Genomic DNA, 25,191 nt, shown 5'->3' on the forward strand with positions numbered 1-25,191 from the left:
GTGCAGTGGATGTCATATTACGTTTTTTAGTTATTACGTCAGTTTAGTATTTCATGTATTATTAACAATTCCTCATTACATAAAATTATTACTAAACTGGCAATTAAGTGGATGTGAAAGATCCATATGTTGAAGTATTCATAACATTTCAATTATGAACTTCACATCAGATGTCTTCCAATATACATGAATGACAATAATGAACAACCTCTTTGCCAAAGCCACCCAGATGAGCTCAATTGGCTCTGTAGTATACATTATATTTACACTAAATCTTGAACACACCTTCATAAATGTATAGATATTAGGTTGGTGTCAGCCTTGTGAGTTATGTAGTCTACCTCCTTGCATTATGGCAAAGATAGACCCAATTATTTCCTAAGTATCCCCAGTGGCTGATTGCCAAATCTTGCCAGGAACATTTCCAATTATGACAATTTCTCAGTCCACTCACTCTGTGTCAACTTGTTCTTCCTTGGATATTTTTCTTTACAGGTATAGTTTTTTCCCTACTATCCGACTTAAGAATTCCTTGTTTTGGCTTAATGCCACTATTCTTGATCTTTTGTTGTTGATCGCTTATATGAATTGCCCTTCTCTCTTGCAGATACACCTCTACCCCGATATAACGCGACCCGATATAACACGAACTCGGATACAGTGCAGTAAAGCAGCACTCTGGGGGGCGGGGCTGCGCACTCCAGTGGATCAAAGCAAGTTCGATATAACGCGGTTTCACCTATAACGCAATAAGATTTTTTGGCTCCTGAGGACAGCGTTGTATCGGGGTAGAGGTGTGTATATATATCAGATATTGTATTGTGCATTACGAACACAAACAGAAAGGCCGTCCTGCCATGCATCAGTTTTTTCAATGCCCATTTTTGGTCTGGTGAATTGGATGAGTTGCCCAATACTGGGCATCTCTCTTGCTGTTTAAAAAAAAAAAAAAAAAGTAAAATAAAATACAGGGCTGTCTCTCAGATACTGCAGTGGCAGGTGCCAATATAAGATATATATATATATATATATATAGACGGAGGATGAGTTGCACTCCATTCATCATTTGATGGTGGTGTTTCTGCATGTTCCCGAATCCATCTTTGTTTTCATCCAGAAGATTTGAATGATATAGGAGTACACTATTGTACCACTTCTGTAGTATGAGTCAGCAATAAGTGGAGGAGCACTAATATCTACATGTATCCCAACAACCAAAGATAGTCAAATTTGAGATTGTGTCTCCCTGACCTACAGTGCTTGACAGAGCCCTGTAACAAACGCTGCAATACAGAAAAATAGAATTCAATTTGCACTGATTTCTTACCATATACTCCAGCAACTTAACCAATACTTACTCTCTGTGCTTCTTATTTATGCTCTCTTGCTACTCAGTGAAAACCCTATGTTATTACAATCCCACAAAATCTTCTAGCACAGGTGCACTTCCTTCCTCACTACTTTTTTTCACAGACAAGTCTTCCAAAATAGCCCAAACAATGCTGAAACAGTGGCCCAGACAATCTGAGTGGTACAAAAATCTGGGTTCTGGAAAACAGATGGAAAGCCAATTCAGAAGGAGAGGAGAGACTTCTGATTCTGGGCTGTCTTTTTTTACTCCTCCTTTTGGGACAGAAATTACAGTAGCCTCTGTGCTTAAATGTAATGGGCAGCATGTGCTATGATGTTGACTAGGAGCACAGGAATGTGAATCTGTTGATTTTCAGAAGTGGCTTGTGATTTAAGGTGCCTCAATTTTTGGATGCTCCCTCTAACTGCTTGCAGTCCTTTCCTTGTGCTGAAAGCAACTTCTTTGCACTTTAACTTTTCTCCTTGTCCCAGTGGTCCTAATTACCTCCACTCCAACTCCTCCGGCAACTCCCAGAAACTCCCATCGGCCCTACAGCCCCATTTTGCTGGATTAGCTACTCCATTTGTCCTTACTACCTGCTATTATCCCCACCCAGTGCCTCCAAATCCTGCCTGTCATGTACTGCTTATACACGGTAGCTTCAGGTCAGGCTCTTGTACCAGATATGGACTGGCTACAGAGCTTCCTTTCCAGAGAGATAGACCAGATGTGTTTCACTATAAAATCCTTTAATACACTCCCAGGAATGGCTGTTGTGAGTTTACACATGATGGCACCTGGTGGCTGAATGGTATAATGGAGATATCCTATCCTATCTCCTAGAACTGGAAGGGACCTTGAAGGGTCATCGAGTCCAGCCCCCTGCCTTCACTAGCAGGACCAAGTACTGATTTTGCCCCAGATCCCTAAGTGGCCCCCTCAAGGATTGAACTCACAACCCTGGGCTTAGTAGGCCAATGCTCAAACCACTGAGCTATCCCTCCCCCTCGCATTCCATTACATATCCCCCTTTAAGCTTTACATACTTTTACCATAATAAGTTTTAGCATTCATGCCATGTCTGTTTACAGCTTCTAAGCTAGTTTCAGGTTTTTCAAATTGCTTCTGCTTTTTGTTCTGCTGTTTGACTAGTTCATGCTGCTTAGCTATCTGTATAGCTGTGGGTAGATTTAAGTCTGTCATTAATTGTAGTTGCTGTGAGAGGCTTTTATATGTTAACTCAATAACCAGTCTGTCTCTGGTATTTTCATATTTTGCAGTCCCCAAAATCACAGTTTTCAGCCAATGCATGCAGAGCTCTTATAAAATATTCAACATTTTCTCCTGGCTCTTGTATTTTTTGGTGAATACATGCTCTTTCATAAATCACATTTCTCTGAGGTATAACGTATACATGAAACATACAAAGACGACTATCAAAGGATTCTGGGTATCAGTCTTCAGTAAAGGCAAAATATTTAAAGATATGATTTGTCTGCTTCCCTATAGCATAAATTAAAGAAGATACTTGAATATCTCCAGTTTTCTGGTGGAGTTTTGTAGCAGTGAAAATCTTGCAAAATACTGCTTCCTGTATCCTGTCCATTATGAGGGTCTTTCAAAGCTGACCTTCTCTGGGGCACTGAAGTGTAGCATGTTGATGAGATCCTGCAACCTTTGTTGCTTTTTTCTTCTTTCGTCTGCAACCATTATCGCTGTTTTCCTTTTCTTTCTGTTCTCCTCTGGCACTAGTTTACTTCTGACACCATGTCATGTACTGGCTGTACATGGTAGATTGCTGGTCAGGCTCTTGTACCAGCTATGAACTGGCTACAGAGCTTCCTTCCACCAGAGGTGTTCACTATAAGATCCTTTAATGCACTTCCAGGAATGGCTGTTTTGAGCTTGTTTTGTTACACACAGCACCACATCATGGTTGAACAGTATAATACAGCTTAACATTCCATTACTATGCCCACTATGAATCTAGATTGTTTCCTCAAATTATAATTTGATGCAATGTAATATGATAGATCTTATGGTCTAAAAGCATACATAGGAAAAAGAGCAGAAGAAAATGGGCACATTTGGGGTCTTGACATATCAAGTAGAAGATAATCACTTTTCCCTCAAGGAGGAATGTGTTCTTAAAAAATGGCAAAAATGTTATCTGTTTAGTTGTAGCATTAGAATCACAAAACGAAATTCTGAAAACAAAAGATGACTGCGAAATAAGAATTTGTATGTCGTTGTGGAAACAGATCATAGAGGACTTCAAATAGAAAGTGAACTCCATGTATTAGACACAATAAAGATGTTTGTTTAAGAAATAAAATAGATAGAAAGAGAAGACATGCATGTCAGATGCTGAAGCAAAGCTTATTTGTTAGAGCTGAATGGCTTTTTTCCCCCTGTGGAAAATTTTGAAAACCAAAATAATTCTATTTAGAAATGCCACTATGATGCCTCATGGGATCTGTGCTTCTGGTGTCTCATGCTCCCATTCCTCTTTATAAGCTGGGCTTCCTGATCAAACTGCATAATACACTATGGTCTCCCCTCATAGGTAGGTGGTGCATCATGGAAACTGCTGGCCATAGTGCATCCTGGGGGATGTAGTCTGGCTGGGGAACCTAGTCCACAGAAAGTAATGGGGACATGAGGCCTTTGTACTACAACTCCCATAAGACATGGTGATGGCATTTCCAAATCGACATTTTTTGATTGTCCAGCATTCATTTCTTCAATTAAAATTAGAACATTTTCATGAAAAGTTCTTTTGTCCAAAAAACCCAACTCCCAAACAATTTTGCATTTAACAAAAACAAACAGTTTTGATAAAAATAATGTTGATCAGCCCTTATATTTGTGCTTAATTCATTGGAGAAATTGTGCAAGAACAATTCATCTGTATTGAAAATCTAAGCCCTGTAATGCTACCAAGATCAGCGAGACCATTGGTGATCAGCTAAGTAAGCATTGGTCATGCAAGTTAGAGCAGCCCAGGCATGACTTTAACTTATATGCTGAACTCTTCCAAGATTTCAGACAATTCTGAAGGGAAAAAATGAAACTACCTTGTTTAGTCTAACTCCTCACCTCCTCTGCTTTTACTGCCCCCTTTGACCACTCAGCTCAGATATGTAGAAAAATTTCCAAAATGCAGGCCACATTTTAGGAAGGGAGGACACAGGGTATTTACATTGTTTTATGTTTTCATTCAAATTAAACAAGCATCTGGAATGTGTGGATGCTAAATAAGATAACTTAGTATTAAGAGTAAAATTGACACATTTCTGACCATATAAAAAGAGAAACTTACTAGAAAATATAGGGAATACAATATAATGTGAGGAACCATAATACACTGTATCTTAAAAGATGAAATTCTTCACAGGCACAGTGTGTGCCTTGAGGCTGATATAACATGCCAGCCTCATTACCGTGATAAAGTGAATCAACCCACAGATTGGATAAACCTTCTCTTGTACGTACACTTTCACTTTTTTGTACAGTTCTGAATTTAATCCTGTTCTTTACTGCAGCTACCAATTTTTTGACAAGAGTGTTGCTTATGCTACTAAACTCTTTGATATATCATAGTTTTAGTTTGTAGAGAAGCAGTTCTACAGCTTTCAGCCTGCACAAGGGCTGCCAGCTATCCGACCTCAGCAGCCATGGAGCTTATTTTCATCCAGGACCACAAATTAAAAACGTTTGGTGGCTATGGGAGAAACACATTGGGGTTTTCTTGGCTTCCTCCATCTCGTCTTTCTCTTTAACACGGAGGGCTTGTTTATACTTAAAATGCTGCAGCAGCGCTTCAGTGAAGATGCTACTTATGTCAATGGGTGGGGTTTTCCCATCGACATATGTAATCTACTTCCAGGAGAGGTAGTAGCTAGGTCGGGGGGCGAATTCTCCTGTTGACCTAGCGCTGTTTACACTGGGGGTTAGGTTGGTTTAACTGTGTCATTCAGGGGTGTGGATTTTTCACACCCCAAGCGACGTAGTTATACTGACCTATTTTCCTAGTGGAGACCAGGCCTGAGACAGATACTGATCTCTGTTACACCAGTGTAAATCCAGAATAGCTCCAGTAAAGTCAGGAATGCAATGGAATCTATCAGAAAGTGATAAGCATTCATCCTCTGAAAATCAGGCTCTGCAAGGTCTCTCATGTGGGGTACCCAAAAATTAAAATGCCCCCAAATCACTAGTCACTTATGAAAATCTAGCCAATAATAATGTAATTGACTTTTTAAAAGTGATGTATTAAAGTTATAAAAATAAGCAATATTGACTGAAAATTAATAACTGCCATTTGTGCCTTTGAAAATCTTCCCTCTATCTTTATGCAGAGTATGTCCAAAACTGGAAGTTTCCAATGTGCTTTATAAAGTGCTGCAACAAAGCCTTGGATTTGTACATCCCTTTCACACAAACCAAGATCCCATTAGTCCTCCTTGCTAGTGCAACACCCTGAACTTAGAATTTAAACATGGAGTCCATCAATATACAGGTCATTAGCCCTACAATTTGTATGACACTGTATGTGATGTAAGTGCAGCTTACTTTTTTATAGCAATGGTCTTCACTCCAGAAGCTCCTGGGGTTTGGGTAAACAATAGGAGTTCTTTTTTCCCCACTAACTTTCACTGGAAGGAGTATTGGCAAGTGGTGTTTCTAACTTTACTGCTGCAGGAACTGATCCTCATTCCTCCCTCTGTGTGTCAGGGTACGGCTGCAGTTTCTTTAAATCTCTGCCAGGAAGCTGGCAGCAGGGTATTGAGGAAGGGCCTAGGCAAAAGCTTGACAGTATTGCTGGCTGAAAAAAGGAAGTAGTTTCATGAAATTTTTCAAATATGGGTGAGGTGTTCGATACATGGTAAAGTGAGATGGCCTTTGCACTTTCCTTGCTTGAGCATTACCGGACAGACAAGCTATGGAACCTGAGACTGTGACTTATGTCAATGTAGCCTGCAGAAGGCATGTGCCCCACAGTATATATACTCTGTACATACATTTTGACAGTGTAAGGCGAGGGATGGATGATACTGATGCCTGACAGAGCCAGAGCTAAGGCCCAGATCCACAAAGGTACTTAGGCATCTAAGTCCCAACTTTAGGCACCACTGCAGTTCACAAACCTCCCGCTCAGCTTCTGCCTAACTCTGTAGGTACCTAAATTTTCACTGCAAATGTTCCCTAGCCACCTATATTCCTGCCTCTGGGCATGTGTGCTGCCATTAGCTCTAGGTGTCTGGACTCCTATCTCCTGCCTAAACCGAATGCAATGCATAAATCAGGGGAAGATAGGTGCTCTTCTGGGTATCTCACCTGTGGGACCCATTCCAGCAGGCGAGCTCAGAGGGCGCCTACTAGATCAGATCCCATTCAAAATTTGGCTGCTACCCACCTTATAGCTTTTAGCCCAGAGGTTAGAGTACCCACCTGGGCTGTGATAGACCAGGTTCAATTTCCCCCTCTGCCTGAGGGGGATAAAAGATTTGAAGAGGGGTCTCTCACTTCTCAGGATAGTCTTCTACCCAGTGACCTATGGGAAATTTTTATGTGGGGCTTTCTCAGTCTCTCCTATTGAAGCCATTCCACTTTAGATAAATAATTAATGCACCATTAGAGCAGTGGGACTGGACCTTGGGCCTCCCAACTCCCAGGTGGGTGCTCTAACCACCAGGGCAGAGTCATTCTCACTCGCGCTCTCTCTTTCTCTGACATAACGACTCTAAGTATTTATAAGTGGTGGAACAGCTTAAGCAGGAGATTGAGGGAGCTCCAAATCCGCATTCTCCTGAGAGGTAGGAGGCCCCTGTCCAAATCCTTTCTCCCAGGGATTGAAACTGTGTCTTCCACATCCCAGGTGAGTTCTCTAACCACTGGGCTAAAAGTTTTAAGGTGGGCTGTGGTGCCACCACCATCTCCTCCTCCAGCCATTTTGCATGGAGTGAGGTAGGTGACTAACTACTTCTCACCAAAAACAACTTACGTGCCTATGCCACCTGACTCCAGGAGAGGGTTCCTGGTTGTGGATCGCCAGCAGAGATAGTCATCTCCCTGTAGCCCGGATTTGGGCGCCTATCTCTATGAGAGGGGCAGGGTTTAGGACACTCCCCTCTCATCAGTACCTCCCATTGGCTAGCTTAGCTGGCTCCCACCTAGCATATGCTGGCTTTTGGACCCTGTTCTTAGGTGCATCTATCTTCCCAGTCATTTTATAGGATGCCTACGCACCTAACTCTCACTTTGTGGATCGCATTATTGTTCCAGTGATTTTCTAGGCACCTAAGAGTTAGGTGTTGTGACGCTCAGCATTGCAGTGCCTAAATTCCCTTGTGGATTTTGGCCTAAATGTTGGCAACTGTTACTATTCAATGCAATTGGTCTCTTTGAGAGGGGTAGGTGACTATACGTCGTAATTTTGCTTTTCTTTTTAGCTTATTTTTTATGGAACATTTATGACTCTGGTGGAAGGAAGCTATGGAGTAGTGAATTGGAGATGCATTGATGGCAAAATAAAATATGCTTGTGTCACGTTATTGACTTGAACTGGGACCATATAGAACATGGTTGCAACCAAGGTCCTATAGTGGCATCAAATCTTGTATAAAGGGGGTCAAATGAGGTGTCTAAGACAAGATTATGGTTATTATGTTGTCTATATGTGTGTATCAATTTTGTAGTTGAAATTCTGAATATTGGCTCTATACTGTCTGTATTTCAAACTTATGCTATGCTTCTGGGTGACATCCCAGGCAAGTTGGTGTTAGCTCTGCCTAGCCTGCTTGATGGCCCAATAAAGACCATCAGCTATACAACTGACCCATTGAGAGAAAGCAGATATGCCTTGTAACTCAGCAAAGTATGCAGGGACTGGCCCATGTGACTGCAGACTTCATTTTGCTGTAATTTTCCACAGTAAGAACAAAGAGGTGTTCTTACACCTGGAAAAAGACTATAAAAGGCTGATGCCTCATCTCCATCTTGTCTTCAATCCTGCTTCATACCTCTGGAGGAACTTTGCTACAAACTGAAGCTCTGAACAAAGGACTGATGACCCATCCCAGCTGGGGATGTATTCCAGAAAGTTGATTTAAACCTGCAGTTTCTATCACTGCTACAAGCCTGAACCAAGAACTTTGCCATTACTGTATGTAATTGATTCAATTTAACCAATCCTAGCTCTCATCTATATCTTTTTCCTTTTATGAATAAACCTTTAGGTTTTAGATTCTAAAGGATTGGCAACAGCATGATTTGTGGGTAAGATCTGATTTGTATATTGACCTGGGTCTGGGGCTTGGTCCTTTGGGATCGAGAGAACCTTTTTTCTTTTACTGGGGTATTGGTTTTCATAACCATTTGTCCCCATAACGAGTGGCACTGGTGGTGATACTGGGAAACTGGAGTGTCTTAGGGAATTGCTTGTGTGACTTGTGGTTAGCCAGTGGGGTGAGACCAAAGTCCTCTTAGTTTGGCTGGTTTGGTTTGCCTTAGAGGTGGAAAAACCCCAGACTTGGGCTGTAACTGCCCTGTTTAAGCAATTTGTCCTGAATTGGCACTCTCAGTTGGGTCTCGCCAGAACCAGCATCATTACAGCTTGACAGACTCCTGCCTAAAATATACAGTGTAAATCAACTTTATTGAATGACAGGCCTGCTGCAATAAGTACCCAGATAGAAGTGATAGAAGAAAACTAAGGGCAAATGTGGTTTGGAGACTATGGGGACATGAGCTGCCTGGTTCCCCTGGGAATTTTTTCTCTCTTCTGTTGTCTGGCAGGATTGAGTTCTGTGGGAATGCACACAGGAAATTGGATAGCCTGGGGCAGCCCAGTAGCTGCTATTGTCCTGTGAAATGCAGGAACTTGTTGCTGGCATAACAATTCAAGTTGCCTTTGCCGCTTTTTGTTCTCATTTAGAAGTTCTCTATGGAACCCTTGCTCCTGCAGCCTCATTTCTCAGTTGTGCTGGATGTGTGCATCACTGATAATTTGCCCCAAAGTGGATTCCATAGTGCTGCAAAACCAGATTATTATTTTTCTAAACTGCTTATGCTTATTGGGAGTCTGTACATGTAACTACAAAGATGAGTGAGTTTGCAGGCAGATACCTTACAGGATGTAGTTGTATATAATAGTGTTAGTCTATTCCCATTGAAAACAGACAGCTCTGTTTATAAAGGTTTTTTTTATAATAAAACAAAGCCCTTATTTTGTTGCTCCCCTTCCCCTAACCTCTGTCTACCTGTCTCTCTATTCATAGACCATGAGCTCCTCAGAGCAGGAGCCGTCCCTCACTGAATATTTGGAAAGTAATTAACATCTTGAACGCTACAATAAAAAATTAAAATACTGTAAGACAGGGTACCATTACTCATATAGTCTGTTATTGTGCTTTTTACATTGTTGTCACACTTTGGGGAAAGCTTCAAGTCGTTTAAAATCAGCTAGCTGCAAAAAGAAGGCTTCAATTTCCATTGGAGTGTTCCTCCTTTTCAAAATTGGGACTAGTTCTTGTTTAAATTAGCTTCTCACCTTTATAGATTTATTTATCATTGACTCTATAATTATATAATTAAAGCTAATATAAGTAATTTAAACATTTAATTTATTTAATGGCATTGAAGAGCATGTTTAAGGTTAAAGGAGACTTGAGGTCCCGGAGTCTAGCTGAAGTCATGATTCATGAGTGAATTTTTAGCCTGTAGTGAGAGTTAGTGGGATGTCATTGTAGGACTAATGCTCAAAGGTCTCAAAGAGATAGCACTTGGTTAACATATTCGGTGAAAAGCACATGAAAATTCTGGAAGTATGACTCCTAGGCATATTAAAGCAGTGGAGTTTAAAATAATTTTCATTTTCAAGACAAAATCCTGCATAGGTCTTTCAATGTAACTAAAGCTTTAATAAACACTGATGTTTTCACTTGTAGAAGATACCAGTATTTCAGCTGACTAGACTTAATTTTTTAACTTTGTAAAAGGCCTCCTTAGCTGAAACCCAGATAATTTTAGGCCTGTGATTCCTGCGAGGATGCCAGCATTGAAGTGTTAATTACATCTTTTTTGATAAAGAAAAAAATGAGTCTGTGACCTGGGGCAGCCCACACTGACAATGCCAAGGTCAGGGCAGGCTGCAAAAGGGAGAGCAGATTCTCCTAAAACTGGCGGTTAACACTCACCAACCAGTCACAACTCACCAACCAGTCACAAATTGTGCTCCTGATCCTCCTCACTGGTTAGCAAGAAGTTGAAAAAAGAAATCACACAGCCCCCTTATTGCATTCCAGTTCTCTGGCTCCCAATCAGCACATAGGTCCAATAAGGTGAGAGGTTATTTAAAAAGTCTGCTCACTATATAAAGTGTTCCTCTGAACCCCCTAAGGACCAGCCACATTATTAGGTCAATATTAGTTTGAATCTTAGTCAAAATACCATGCTGCCAGCCAATCCTTTAGTATCTAAAACAAGGTTTATTTTAAAAGAAAAGGAAAGAACAAGAAGAGAGTGGTTAAATGGTAAAGCAATCAGATACATACATAAGACTTCAGAATCCACATATCAGATTCTTAGCAGCATTGGTGAGTTTACTGGCTTGAAAGTCCCTCTGGAGCACATCCAAAGCTTAGATGGGTCTGTCAGTCCTTTGTTCAGTGCTTCAGTTTGTAGAGAAATTGCTCCAGAGGTCAGAAGCAGGACTGAAGACAAAATGGAGAAGATGCAGCTGCCCTTTTATATCCTTTGCCATGTGGCTTGTACTTCCTTTGTCCTAAACACCAACTTACAGCACATGGGAGACCCCTGTCCACCAGCATGTCCCTTCATGTCCTGCTGACTCACAGGTGAAGCCACTGGCTTCTCTCAATGGGTTCATTGTATACAGGGCCGGCCCACAACATTTTGGCATCTGAGGCGGGGAGCTCAAATGATGCCCCCATGCCCCCTCGCTTGGGCCAAAACTTAGAAAGGTCTCAATTCTGCCTTCTTCCTGTTCGATTCCTCTCATGGTACTGCTCTGCTATCTATCCCAATAAAGGAGAACTAACAACTTAAAATGCCTTGTTCAAAAATTTTAAGTAACACTTAATTTTCAAATGCCTGAACAGCAAATATAACTTTTCTTGTCTGCATAGTAAACACTGGCATTTTTATTGTTTGAATAATCAAAGTGGTGCTTTCCATGCCTTTTGGTTGCAAAGATTTGAACTGCTTCCTGAAGGTCCACAGTCTGGGCCAGCTCATGCTCTATTAAAATGGTTGCAAGGCCAACCAGCCTCTCCTGTGTCATTGTGGAGCGTAGATGTGTTAACTTCAGCTTGGAGAAGCTGCGTTCTCCACTGGCAACTGTTACAGGAAGCGTTAGAAGTATGCGCAGAGCAACAAAAGCATTTGGAAAGAGGGTGGTCATCTTATTTGTGCACATATATTCCAGAACAGCCTTTGGAGTTGATCCTGCTGAAATGTATCTTGAAAGGGCTTTCAGTTCATCACCTAAATCACTCGCATCAATATCGCGCATGTCATCATGTGTCAACACTGTCTCTAGTGCCCTGCACTGCTGGTGTAGGTCTTCTTCAGGAATAGTGAGGAGTTTTGGAAGATTTGGGATGTTGTATAATATACTGCTGTGTTCCTTGAGCTGCATGAAACGTTCTTCAAGTGACTGTATTGCACAATCTAGCACCTGGTTAAAGAATTCAATTTTGAATTGTTGTTTGGGGTCTCTTATGGGATTATCCTGTGCCTTGTAATCAAAATGTCGTCTTCTTCTTCGGTGACTCTTTTATTCTTGAATGGGGGGGAAAATAGCTTCAGTGTGAAGTTCCTCTGCCAACTTCTGTGCACTCTTCAGAACGTTTTGAAATCCCTCATCTGACCTTTGCTTTGTCCAGTTGTTCCATTGGTCCAGATATATCAAGGTCAACACCTTGGAGTCTCTTGCTTACATTTATTTCAATCAGTATGTCATGCCACAACACTAAGCCACACAGAAATTTGAAGTTATGTATGTTTCTGATTATTCCATTTCCCCCTGCCACTGTTCTCCCACAAACTGTTCCTGTCATAGCATTATCATCCATAATGGCAACTATGGCATCATCTATCTTCCCAATTTGGTGTTTGATAGGCTTTATCGCCTCCACTCGACTTTCCCATCGTGTGGCACTCAGTGGTTTCAGTGTCAGAGGGGATGTTCCCAGATGTTGCTTCAAAATTTGCCATCGATGAGTTGATGCAGAGAAAAATACATAGATGCTTTGAATTACATTAAAAAATTCAGCAGCCTCACTAGAAGCTGATGCTGCATCACTGACCACCAAGTTCAATGAATGAGAACTGCATGGGACAAAAAAAGCTCAAGGGTTTAACTCTCGGATCTGTGTCTGCACTCCTCTGTTCTTTCCTCTCATGTTGGCACCACTATCATAGCCCTGATTTCTCATGTCAGCTATCGCAATTCCCGTATCTTCCAGATTTTTAAGAAGCACATTTGTCATACCAGCTCCTGTAGTATCATCGATGTCAATAAATTCTAGAAAATGCTCTCTGACAGTCACCATTGCAGGGACATTTTCACTAGGTTCTGTTGTTGTTACAAAACGCACCATTAAAGTAATTTGTTCTGTATGGCTGCTGTCAGGTGTGCAGTCCAGAATAACAGAGTAATATCCTGCTGACTTCAGATCTGCCACAATCTTCTGTTTGACTTTTGTTGCAAGTAACTGTATGATCTCATTTTGAATTGTTTTTCCAAGGTAGTGGTGTGTGTACATTTCTTGGTTGGGACTCTTCTTAGATGCTCCTGGAGTACAGCATCAAACTCAGCCATCAGCTCCACAATTTTAAGGAAATTTCCATTGTTTGGCACATCCAGCTGATCTGAAGTGCCACACAGTGCTAGGTTTTGGGTAGCAAGCATTCTCACAATGGCAATGAGCCTTTTCAGAACATTTTGCCAGTAAAGAGACTCTGATGCAATCTTCTCTTGATGCTGATCATCTATGGTGGCCTTTAATCTTAGTCTCATCTCAAGCTCTTTCCACCTATGGAATGCTCTCTGGTGATTTGCTGCCTTCTCATGGCATGCCAGATTTCTAGCCAGATTTTTCTAGTCCTTTGTTAATGTAGAACCCAATGTGGCTGGAACATTAGACTGGAAGAGTTTGCAACAAAAACAGTATGCAGCATTCTGGGTTTTTGAGTACATAAACCATGGCCTCTCCACTTTGTCACCATTGGGGATTTCACACCAGTAACGTGTTGGATGGAAACTTCTATTTTCATTGTCTTTGTGGAACTTGAAGTTTTTCACTTGCTGTGGCCCATGCAGTACAAGGAAGTCCCTCAGGCTAATGCTCAAGAGGATCCACAGTCCTGGATCATCTAGACTTAAGGAACTAAACTCAGTAGCAGCTGTTTCTTGCGCCTCCACCACACTCTTCTCTGATCTACACTTTTCTTCAGGAATGTGCATGGTTACATCCATTTGAGATGGAGATATGGATGCTGCAGTAGCTGCCAGGTCACCTGCACTCTGACTAACTGGAAGATCAGGCATCTCCTCACCACTCACATCCTCACTGGGGCCGGAAGGCTCACTGTGAACATTTGTATCTGTGTATCTCAGGAGAGCTCCTTCCTGCTTAGATAGAAAAGCTTCCTTTGCTTTCTTTCTTTTTCTGAATGCTGCCCCGGGGGCGTTTTCTTCTTTCACTCATGACTGCTGTTCTGTGCCAGCTATAGTGGCTCTCAACACTCAGTTGAAGGGGACAAATAAGCAGGCTGGTAGCAAGGCCTGAGTGAGGGAAGATATCAGTGTCTTAAGGGCCTAACTGGCTCCTATACTTCAGTTGACTGCCTGTTCTCCTCAAGTGGGTTCAGGGAAGCAGCAGGAAACAGGAAGCTCCCTGAGAAGCTGGTGTTAATCAGTCCAGGCTCCTGAGGGTGCTAGAGAGGTACATAAGAGGCTCCTCCTCCTCTCTCTCCCTGCAGCTCCTGCTGCTTTCTGTTATTCCCTCTCACCTTTTCTTCTGCCTGCGTGTTATGTCTCTTGTGCCCTCCTTCCTCCAGCACAGCACTCCACCATCTCTATGCATCTAGAGCAGAGAGAATACATAACCACCAGCAGCAGACGCAATTTTCTACACTCTGGGTCCTAGTGGCGCCCCCCCACAGTCTGGCACCTGAGGCGGCCGCCTCAGTTCGCCTCATGGTAAGGCCAGCCCTGATTGTATACATGATTGCCCTTGATTGGCCATTGAACCAGCTAGATAGTGCTGATGCTAATCTGTCTAGGTATGTCACCCAGAAACACAGCACAGGTTTGAGATACAGATATATCACACATATTCATAATGCATGATACAAAGATGATGCAAACATATAAACAAGATTATCATAGTTGGCAAATCATAACTTTTCCACTGATACCTTACTTGGCATATCTTGTAAGATTCATTGCAATTTTGAAATATTGCTAGCAATAACATTATAAATGGTCACTCATATTCCATACAGGATCACAGAGTCCTAAGTTCCTTATTCTGCAATAATAAAAAGTAATGTATTTTAAATTCCACGATTCCAGTATGTCTAGGAGTCATAGCCATAATCAAAGATATACAGCTTGTTGGGAAACTGACATTTCACTTTAAGTAGCAATTATGAAGAAAAACTAAAAGCACAAAGGAAAACATTTACTTATAACTTTAGCACCACAGCAGGTAGGCATTTGCTAACAAATCTGAAGTGTATTAACTATAAAAAGATGAGTGACAAACAAAATAAACCCCAAACCAAAAGCCCAACCAAAAAAATTCTGCATGGTGTGGATGGGAGCAAATACTACGGGGCCATGTAGAGAGGGAAAGTGGCTATACAACATGCTTTCCTCACCTATGTAATCATCTTTTCCCATTCTACAAAATATTTGTGCAACCCATGGGCCAAACATATTGGAAGTCATGTTAAGTTCCTTCCCTTTGCAGATGGCAGACTTAACTCCTGCTGCGTCTTTCTATGCGATTGTTGCAAAGTGCAACTAGAAGTTGGTATCCAACAACAGCATGGGCACTGGTCCTGCCATGCCTGTGGGAGATGCAGGGGTGGAATGTGGAGGGAAAAACCCTTCATCTATCTGAGAAGGATCTGGGGGTTGGCATATAGATCTTCATGGAGCCTTCCATTGCATTTTCTACCTATGAATAAGGCAGCAAGTTAGGAGAACATTCAAATGCTACAGTTCAATTGGAGTCCCAAAGCTTTGCATTAATTTGCTCTGCTCTGCATACTTCTGTGCCAGACAAGAGCATGTGGCCCTATATCTTGTATCATGCTCTGTAGTGGATGTGGACAGCCCCAGAATATGTCAGAATATGATATTGCAGTTTTGAAAGTCTGTTTCTGAAAATCTATGGAGTCTTTGTAACTCCAGAACATGTTGAATGGCCTGAGGTATTCAAGGTAGTAAAAGCCTTTTATCAGTCTTGTGAACCCCTGTCAATGAGTGGCAGGGAAGATTATCTACAACCCCCTGAGTCCTGGGGGTGGTGGTAACCAAATACAGAATGAGCCACCACTGCTAACACCGCCTCCAAAGATCCCTCTTTTCTGGTCTCCCCAGTCCATCTCTAAAGTGATGTAACTGACATGGTGGAACTGACAAAGAGAACCCTCAAGCACCATGGCTGCCATGTAAAAATAATGAAATCATCAGGGCAACTTGGTCTTGATGTGTGACTATAAAGGCCATCTCATTTCAAACCTGGGCCTGCAGAGTTGCCAGGCAGCAAACACCTCCACACTGCCATCCAGCAGCAGCTGCAGCTCCAACCAGCTTGCACTTCCCTGCCCACTACCCAGTGTGGCCACACATCACAGGAAGTCACACCTCAAAGGGTTTGACAGACAGCAACCTCATGGCACCTGATTGGCTCCCCATCAAACATAAACCAAGGGGCTGTCTAGGAAATATCCAGGTAACAATGTGGGTCACTAGTTAGTTGCTAGGACCACCCTGCATACTCTGTTCCTGAACTCCCAGTACTGACCTCATCTCTGACTTGGACCTTGACTCCTGCTGGAACCCTGGAATGCCCACATAGACCCTGATACCTGGTATTGACCCTGGGCCTGATCTCTGACCTGTCTCTGTCCTTTGGCCTGACCCTTGGCCTGACTGTTGGCCCTGAATCCGACTCTTAAGCCTGGTGATTGTTCCTCCCTGCTGAATGCCTGCTGCTAGTCCTGCGTACCTTTGCCCAGCATCCTGACAGTGGAGAGATGAAGGAGAGCTCAAAATCATGGACTTTGTAAGGGGGAGTAGGGCCTCCCCTTCATGAGTCAGTATGGAAGCAATTTGGCTTTTTCAGAGGTCCTGTTGTGCTAGTCCCTGAAGTTAATGGAACCGTCAGGTTCTGCAAGGATTACTGGAAGTTTACTGTGGTCATGACAGACCACTGAGATTCTAGACCAATTTGTTCAGAAGGAGGGCAAAATTTAACCACAGTAGACCTGACTCAAATGGATTTGCAGATCCCCTTGGATCCAGATGCCCAGCTGAAACCAGCATTCACCATCTTGATGGGACTTTACAGAATTCTTGTTTTAGTTTGCATGATGGAGAATGTGCTGTCAGCCTTTCAGTGATTAATGAATGAGGTCAGAAATTGGTTGAGGGAGTTTGCCATGGTTTATATAGATATTTCTATGTAAAACCAAATAGGTAGAACACTTCTGTTTGTCACATCAGTACCCCACAAGTCTAGAAGGCTAAGACTGTGAAGAAAGTGGAAATATGTAAGGTGGAAAGGTTCAGAGAAGGAGGAAAGTAGATAGATCTGACAGAGACAGATTAAATTGAAGTGATTTTTAAAATGGTTTCTCCTCAAAACTAATAAAAATGCAGAGTCCTCTCTATGATTGGTCAGCTATTTTATAGATGGCTTGTGCTCTATTTCAGTACCATAACTCTACCCCTATCTCTGACCTCTCACATAAAAACATGCCAGAGAAGGTAATGTGGCCTGATTGGCCATGACTTTTTCAAAGAAACACTAGGCCATAAACAAGTATTAGCTAACCCAGACTTTGATAGACACTTCCTTGTGTACAGAGGTTTTCCAGAGACAAGCCAAGGTGGGTCCTGATGAAGATCAACATCTGGTGGAAAATACCTCAGAATGTTAGTAAAAGAAAAGAAGCCCAACTACTTTGCCCAGTAAAACCCTAAGATACTCTTGTAAAGGGGTGTCCAGCCACAGTTCAGCCATTAAAAAATTACAAATTTTCAGTACAAGAAGAGCATTCCCCCCCCCCCTTACCTGGTATCACCAGATGATGGAACAAATGCCAATATGGACATCACTCAATTCAAAGGTAATGAGAGTACACAAGTTAAACCTTTCAGGTATATCTGGCAATGTGCAGTTTGAATCTTGGTAAGAAAAGGGACATAACAGGTGGATTTCTGTGGACCCTGGATTTATAGTATGCTATTGCATTTTTGAAAGGCTGTTTCTGAGAAGCTATCGAGTGACTAGTCTACAGTGCTGTTTGGGCACATCCACTCATCCAGAAAAGGGTGGAGCAATGCACGAGATGAGCATTGGGCCATATCTCCATACAGCCATATCTCCATACAAGGACAAACATTTATACTCTATTTCTATTGAGGCTGCTATACCATGTCCATCACCATGATATCTGAACACCTTGATTACATAATAATACATTCTTCTTCCTGGAAGAAGAAACCGTTTTGGATGAACAGCAGAGGTGGTCAGCTCCATAAAGCAATTAGGACTGGAACTCTGCCCTGACAATAGTATGCAAGAATACTACCAACTTTTTACCTCTGTAACTTGTATCTCCCCACCCAGAGTAGCCGGTCTCCTCTTAGTTGCATCTAGGCACAAATGCTTCTCTTTATTTCTATCTCTATTTTTATCAATTTCTCTCCTCTTTTTTAATTTAACAGGAACAGCAATTTTCTTGGGGGCGGAGTTGCAGCTGCTGTTGCTATCTGGGAATAAAGAAGAGCAAACCACTGAGTCCACTGACCCAAAGGTTCCAAGGTCACAAAAAAAGGTTGGAAGAGGCTACAATCTCTGCCCAGTAGTCTGCATTTGGCTTGTCTGTGTTTTATAAGTAAACGGATCTTAGGGGTGCTGGAATATGACTCTGTTATATATATGAATTGACAGTAAGAGCCTTCAACATGATCTTAACTGATGTAATGGGGTATATAGTGAGATGCACTCAGTCTCTTAGAGAATTAAGTCCCTCCCCATTCAGAGCTTTGGAGATGATTTCCAACATCTTGATCTGCACTCATAAATTAAACAGAAGCCACTACTAGTCAGACATCAGCATTCCACATTCAGCTTTAACTTTCAGGTATAGCTCAAATAGCCTCAAGTACAGCACATTTCAGAAATGCACTGCAGCCCGGCAGTGACAGTGGCATGGAAAACCATTGCAACGTCCCATGTGAAAAGCACAGTAATACTTTCATGCAAGCTGTAGATGATAGAAGGCGTGATAGGCCATTTCTGCTATCCAAGAATGCAGGAACAGCAATGGTCTATTAAAACCCTGACACCTGTGAAGCACTTTGATGAAAAGAGAACGTATATCCTCAACAAATGGTGCAGAGTCTGCTTCTGCCTGCTCCTCCAAATGCTGTCCCTTCCCAGCAAGCATCAATTTCCTCTTGTCTGGCTTGAGTTGGAGCTGGTTTGCTTTTGTCCAGATTACTAGTCAGACATTGAAAGAGTAAGAGACCATAGAGTGTGGTTTCAATGGATAGAAGATCTAAAGCTAAGTATCAGAGGTACGCAGTTAATACTGCAGTCTAAACCATCTTGCAATCTTCCTTAGTGGCTTCACATATACCTTAAATAGGAAGGATGACCAAATAGAACTTGCAGAACCCTTGCATGTGATGGTTCTCAAGTAGGACCAACAAGGAAGGTGTGATCCCAGTCTCCATCCACTCTTACAACATCCAACTGGCTAGTCGGCAATACACCAATATCAATGAAGTAAATCTAACTGAATCAGCATAGAAATCTTACTCTTTCCCATTATTAGAGGAGATCATCGGCCATCTATATCTGTTCAGTCTCAGTTCCATACCTAGGTCTGAATCCAGACTTATAAGGATCAAAGAAATCTATGGAAACCGAGTGTAGCGTTGCCACCTTTGTCATAACTTTTTCCTTAAAATTAGGTGTGAGACAGGACAAAAAGTGCTGAAGTTGTAGTCCAAGGATGGTTTCTTGTGCAAGGCCCTCACTACCTCTTATTTAACTGTGGCTGGCAGCTTGTCCTCCCAAACAGTGGTATTAACAATCTTAATCAGTAATAGGTCTCTGCTAGGTTGTATCAGTCACAAAAGACTTAGGTCCATCTTATAGGCACTTGAGCATAACTCCTGAAGTATATGGAAACCGCAGTAAGCAAAACAGAGTTAAAAGCAATGTTAATGGATGATGTCCTTATTCCTCTCTAGCACAGAACACACACATGTCAGGTTAATACCCAAACTCACCCCTTCTCAGCCTCAGGTAGTGGAGAAAGGGGAGAGCTCTTTCATGGGTAGCTGAAACTACAGTAATGTAAAGCTCAGCCTAAGTTTTCCCCATCAAGTTAGGCTGTTCCTGTTGTTTCCTTCCAGGATCTATCTATTCCAGATTCTAGTTTCCTCCTTCCATCTCCCTTATTGCAAGGGTGTGGTTAGCAAGCCATACCAGCAATGGTGAGTCAGCATTTCAATTCAGGGTTCCAGCACCCGTTAATAGAATAACTATCACCCTGCAACACCTCATCCCCTACCAGAGCCATACTCAGCACACAATCTCACTGTATTCTTCCCTGCACAACATTTCCAGGACCAAATTTCCAAAATCTCAAATGATTGCTAGAGGATCCAGCCTCTTTTCTTTCTGTGGCATTTCCCAACAGCCATGAACAAGGTCCATGAACCCTGGAGCTCAGGCAAGCCTGAAAGTGCTCAGTTTCTCCTCATGACAAATTGGCTGGGATAATGAGTGGGACATTGCCATCAGAGTTAGTCCACCTGACCCCTGACTCATAGGGAGATTATAGCTGAAGTTTATGTCCGTGAGGTCCTGTGAACATGTCCCCTAAACAAATCATTGCCTATAGTAGCAGAGTTCTGACTAAGCCTTCCCATACTAATACTGAGGTCCAGCCTGACTCTGTAAGTGGGGCTGCCAAGTGTCAGGCACTGTGCATGATGTGCATTTGAGGTTCATCATTCTATGATATATGCTCAAACCATTACTGCGTGTATCCCTATCATTTCTGTATCTGTGTCATAACAATCTGTACTAATATCATTCTATAGCAGTGAGACAATCTTAAACCATCTTGGGCACAGCTCACGGTAATAGCACTTATAGGGCTTGATCCAACTTCCCCTGAAGTCTGCAGAAAAACTCTCATTGGTTTGAATGGGAGTTGGATTGAGCTCATATAGTGCTTTTCATCTGGAGAGCTCAAAGCTCTTTATAAAGGTGGGTAAGCATTATCCCCATTTTACAGAGGGGGACACTGAAGCAAAGAGTGGCTAAAATACGCATTTTCTTAAGTGTCTGCTAATTTTGGGTGCACAATTTTAGACACCTTAGGCCTGATTTTCAGAGGAGCTGCTGAGCATCTGCAGTTCCATTGACTTCAGTTGCAATTGTGAATGCTCAGCAACTCTGAAACTCAGACTTGGTGTCTCAGGTTCAGCTCCCAAAAATTGAAGCATCCCGAATAAGTTGATGCTTCTGAAAATGTAGGCCTAGGTGATACACCAATGTAACCCAATGAGGCAGTGGTAGAGCCAGGAGGGGAAGTCAGTTCTCTTGTCTGTATCCTGGACCATGCTGCTTTCCTCTACAAAATATATCGCCAGTATGTTAATATGTGGATCTTTCACATATTACCTCACAGAAGCTCCAGTCAAGTCATTTTGATATAATGTCAATCTGTAGTATGGAGATGTTAAAAATGTAAATATAGAACTCAATTCTGAAATCCTTACTCAGGCAAAACTCCCATTTGCCTCCATGAGAGTAATAACTTAATAAGGTCTTCAGGATTTTGCCCAATGATAACTAAACTCCTATCATATGCATGATAGCTAATTTCTAAACATTAATGACATGGCATCTGTATTTTTTTTCAAATACCAAAATAGATTAGTCCCTGCTACAGATGGGCAGTCTACAAAATTTTATATCAGAAAATTAAGCCAAGATTGAAAAAAATCTGAAGCTGACCAAAATATTTCTTCTCTCCCATATAGCAACACAACTACACTACTGACCCCTTTTCAAAATGTGTAAATAAATTCACTCCCAAGCTAAGAACCTATGCACCAAGTCATTTTATAGACCAGGTTATGTTGGACATGGTTGATCAAGCAAAATTGCTGATCTGCCTTTAGTACTCAATTAGGCAAGGATTATATCTCCAACAATACACAGACATATGGATCAGACATGGGGACTTGCACCTCCATCAAATGGTCTGGAAGGATCTAAAAAGATGCCTTATCCTTCTCAATGTCCATGGAAGGGCACATGATTAGACTGAATGGTTTCCACTAATTTAGATATTTGTGGCAGTGCCTGAGCACTAGGGTTGTTTGAATGTTTTCAGTTTGCAGCTTTCTTACTTAATTACCAATATAAACAAAATGACTGAAATTGCTGCTCTTTTACTATCAAGTTCAAATATTATTGTAGTTTTGTCACCTTCACTTTGTAATTTACACATGCTTATTAAGGAAAAAATGTTTCCCCTACCATTATTACTGATATACAATAAGATTAGAAGTGGCACAAGACAGAGAAATAATTAGTTTAATTTGGGGAAAATGCTGCAACACACAGCAAAAGTATGTAGGTATATAGCTGGCTCATTCTCTGCACAAGACAGAGCCTGTGGGTTCATGACAAGTACTAATAATGTAATACTGTGCACTTCTAGAGCACCCATCTGAAGATCTCAAAGCACTTTTACTCCAACCAGGAATAAAGCCCCTCATTCCTGGCAATTGGGTAGACATTTTTATCCCCATTTTACACATAGGTAACTTAAAGTATAGAGAGTTTAAATGACTTAGGGACAGAAAATATGTGGCAGAGCTAGAACTGTAACACAGTCTTTCTGATTGCCATTCCTGTGGTTTAACCACACAACCATTCATTTTGGGATTTAGCGATAATGGGTGATGATTTTCTTCCTAACAAAGGCGGACCTGTTTTATTCTATGAAGTGACACCTGTGGAGTGGTAATGTTTTAATCTGTTCCCCCAAAAGTTTTCATTTTTATCTAATTATTTTGCAGTTAAACAGATGACTCTTTTTGGCACTGGGAATGAAAAGGGACAATGCTAAAGCCCTGTGTGGATCCTGTAGCAAAAAGTAGAAACTTACACTTGCTGCCTCAACCAGAATCTGATATGACCTTTAATTCCTCATATTAGCTCATTCTCCTGGACATCCAACTATTAGATGCTTTAGGGCCAAACCAAATATATGTGATGGACTGATGCTGGCAGATGCTGGTGGCCCCCTGAGCAGAAGGAGTCCTTTCCATTTTTCTTTTCTTTTAAGGAGAAGTTAGAGCATTTTTTCCCTGCTGCAGTTATTTATCATCTCCTTTATGCAAGAATCACATTCCAGTTTGGGCTGCATGGCTCCGATTATGCACAAGCACAATGTTAAATGTTATGATGTGAGACATAATTTATTTCTCCAGTAATTCATTTCAGTGTTTGTGTGTGAAGATATTGCAGGATCCCGACTTTCCAGGCTGCAAATTCTCTCTCTCTCTCTCTCTCTCTCTCTTTCCTATTGACCACTTGTTAAATCTTTTTGTTTGTTTCCCGCCTTTCCCCTGGGACCCGCAGACAGACAGCCTTGCCAGATTCATTTTCTGATCAAAGCTGTTTGATTTGGTCAATTTTGCCACATTGGAGACGTTCTCTATTACAGAGATAAATAGCCTTGGGCTAACTGTCAACGAAAACTTGTAAGCTAATAAATTATTCCAATTTCTTCCTGCGGATTTCTCTGGAGACAGCCCTAGGAAATACACTTTTTGATTAGTAAATTTCTCTGTGTGTGTGTCTGGACATTCAAATGTGTCGACTTTGATTAGCACCATTGCTTTTCAAGTAGACGCTGGCTGAGGGGCTGTCAGTTGCAGGCAGCCCTGATGCATAATGCATCAACTGGGCCCGGAAACTGGAGCCTCATCCAAGGCTGGAAAGGCGGGAAAATTGCCCCAACAACCCTTCGCACCAAGGGAGCTCTCCAAGTTGCACAGACTTTGTCATCTGAGGACACAAAGCCTTATGATCATAGGAGCCACACCAAGAAGGAGCACCAGGTGCAAAATGAGACCTGGAGAACTGACTACCACACACCCCATCTCTTCCTCTTTGCTTCTCCCACAAAACGTGGGATCCTTCTGAACCAACCTCTGCTTCCTCCTCCTCCTCCAAAGAGGATCGGATTTCGCTTCACTTCCCACTTGGATTCCTGTTCATCTGCTGTTTGCCTAGTTAAGGACCTGCAGGTTGTTATAGAAACAATATTTTGGCTATAACAAATCAATCTGTGCGTGTGAACACAAACATACAGATCATTTATCAACTGCAAAATACCCTAAATTATGACCTTTCTAAAACCTATCAGAAGGGCGAGGGAATGCATAACGTAAATTAAACTTTGAAGGGTCAGCGATTTTTACTTTCACTATTCATCTTTCTTTCACCTTATAGGTTTAAGAACAAGAGTGCTGTGTAATTACATTTCAATGGGGTGCAGCGGTTCATTATTCTCTGCTATACCAATCTACTGCAACATTTCTAATGCAGTCAGGTATGTTTTAGCAGATATTAGTTGGTATAAGACCATACTTGCTCTTTTGGACTGATAACATCTTTTAATGCATAACAGTGCAATCATCTCAATTTACAAAGGGCTAGGAGGATAGGTTTTTTTAAAAAAATCAATATACTACTTTATATTTTATTATAAAAGCAGTAAAGAATTCTTTGTAGGGCTTTCTCTCCTATATATTTTTTACACTTTCTCTCTTTTTTTCCCCTGGCTTTCTCACCCCCTACCTTTACCTCCCACTTCTTAGATTTTGTTTTTGTGCTGGAGCCCACATCATTGATGGAGATGGGCAGTTTCCAACTGAAAAGTCTTATGATGCCAATTATCCACTTATGTGATGTGATGGCTCAAACAGCACACAGCCACTTAAGTTACAGCTTTGCAGTTGAGGATTCAGAGGTTTACTGCTCATATTAGGGCTACAATTCCTCCTTGGATCGAGAGGCTCCAAGGGTATTATATGTACAGAGTAACCCACTAAAATTGTTTTTACCCCAAACAGCATAAACATGGAAGGAAGCAAAGAGGCACTTATGAGTCTTTTTACAATCTAAAGTATCCTAAAAAGAAATTCTGCTTGGTGAATTTCTAAATCCAGGTGCCTTACTGAAAATGGTGGATATGAACTCTGTCTGCAGTAATACTGGAGTCTGTTATACATTAAACTAAATTTACAGGGTAAGGGGGAAGATTGCCGTTCAGCTAATCTTACTGATCATATGAACATAGGCCACCACTGTGATGCATACTGATATATAAATACAAGTGGGCCAGACAAGATTTCCAAACTGTTAGTACTTCAAACAGAGGGGTGTTTGCAAGCTTATCGGTAAAACAGGTATTTCCCCCCCCCCCTAAATCCTGAATAGGAGAGCCACTACCAATGTCTGGCC

The sequence above is a fragment of the Emys orbicularis genome, chromosome 6, assembly GCF_028017835.1.
Source record: "Emys orbicularis isolate rEmyOrb1 chromosome 6, rEmyOrb1.hap1, whole genome shotgun sequence".
Taxonomy (NCBI): domain Eukaryota; kingdom Metazoa; phylum Chordata; order Testudines; family Emydidae; genus Emys; species Emys orbicularis.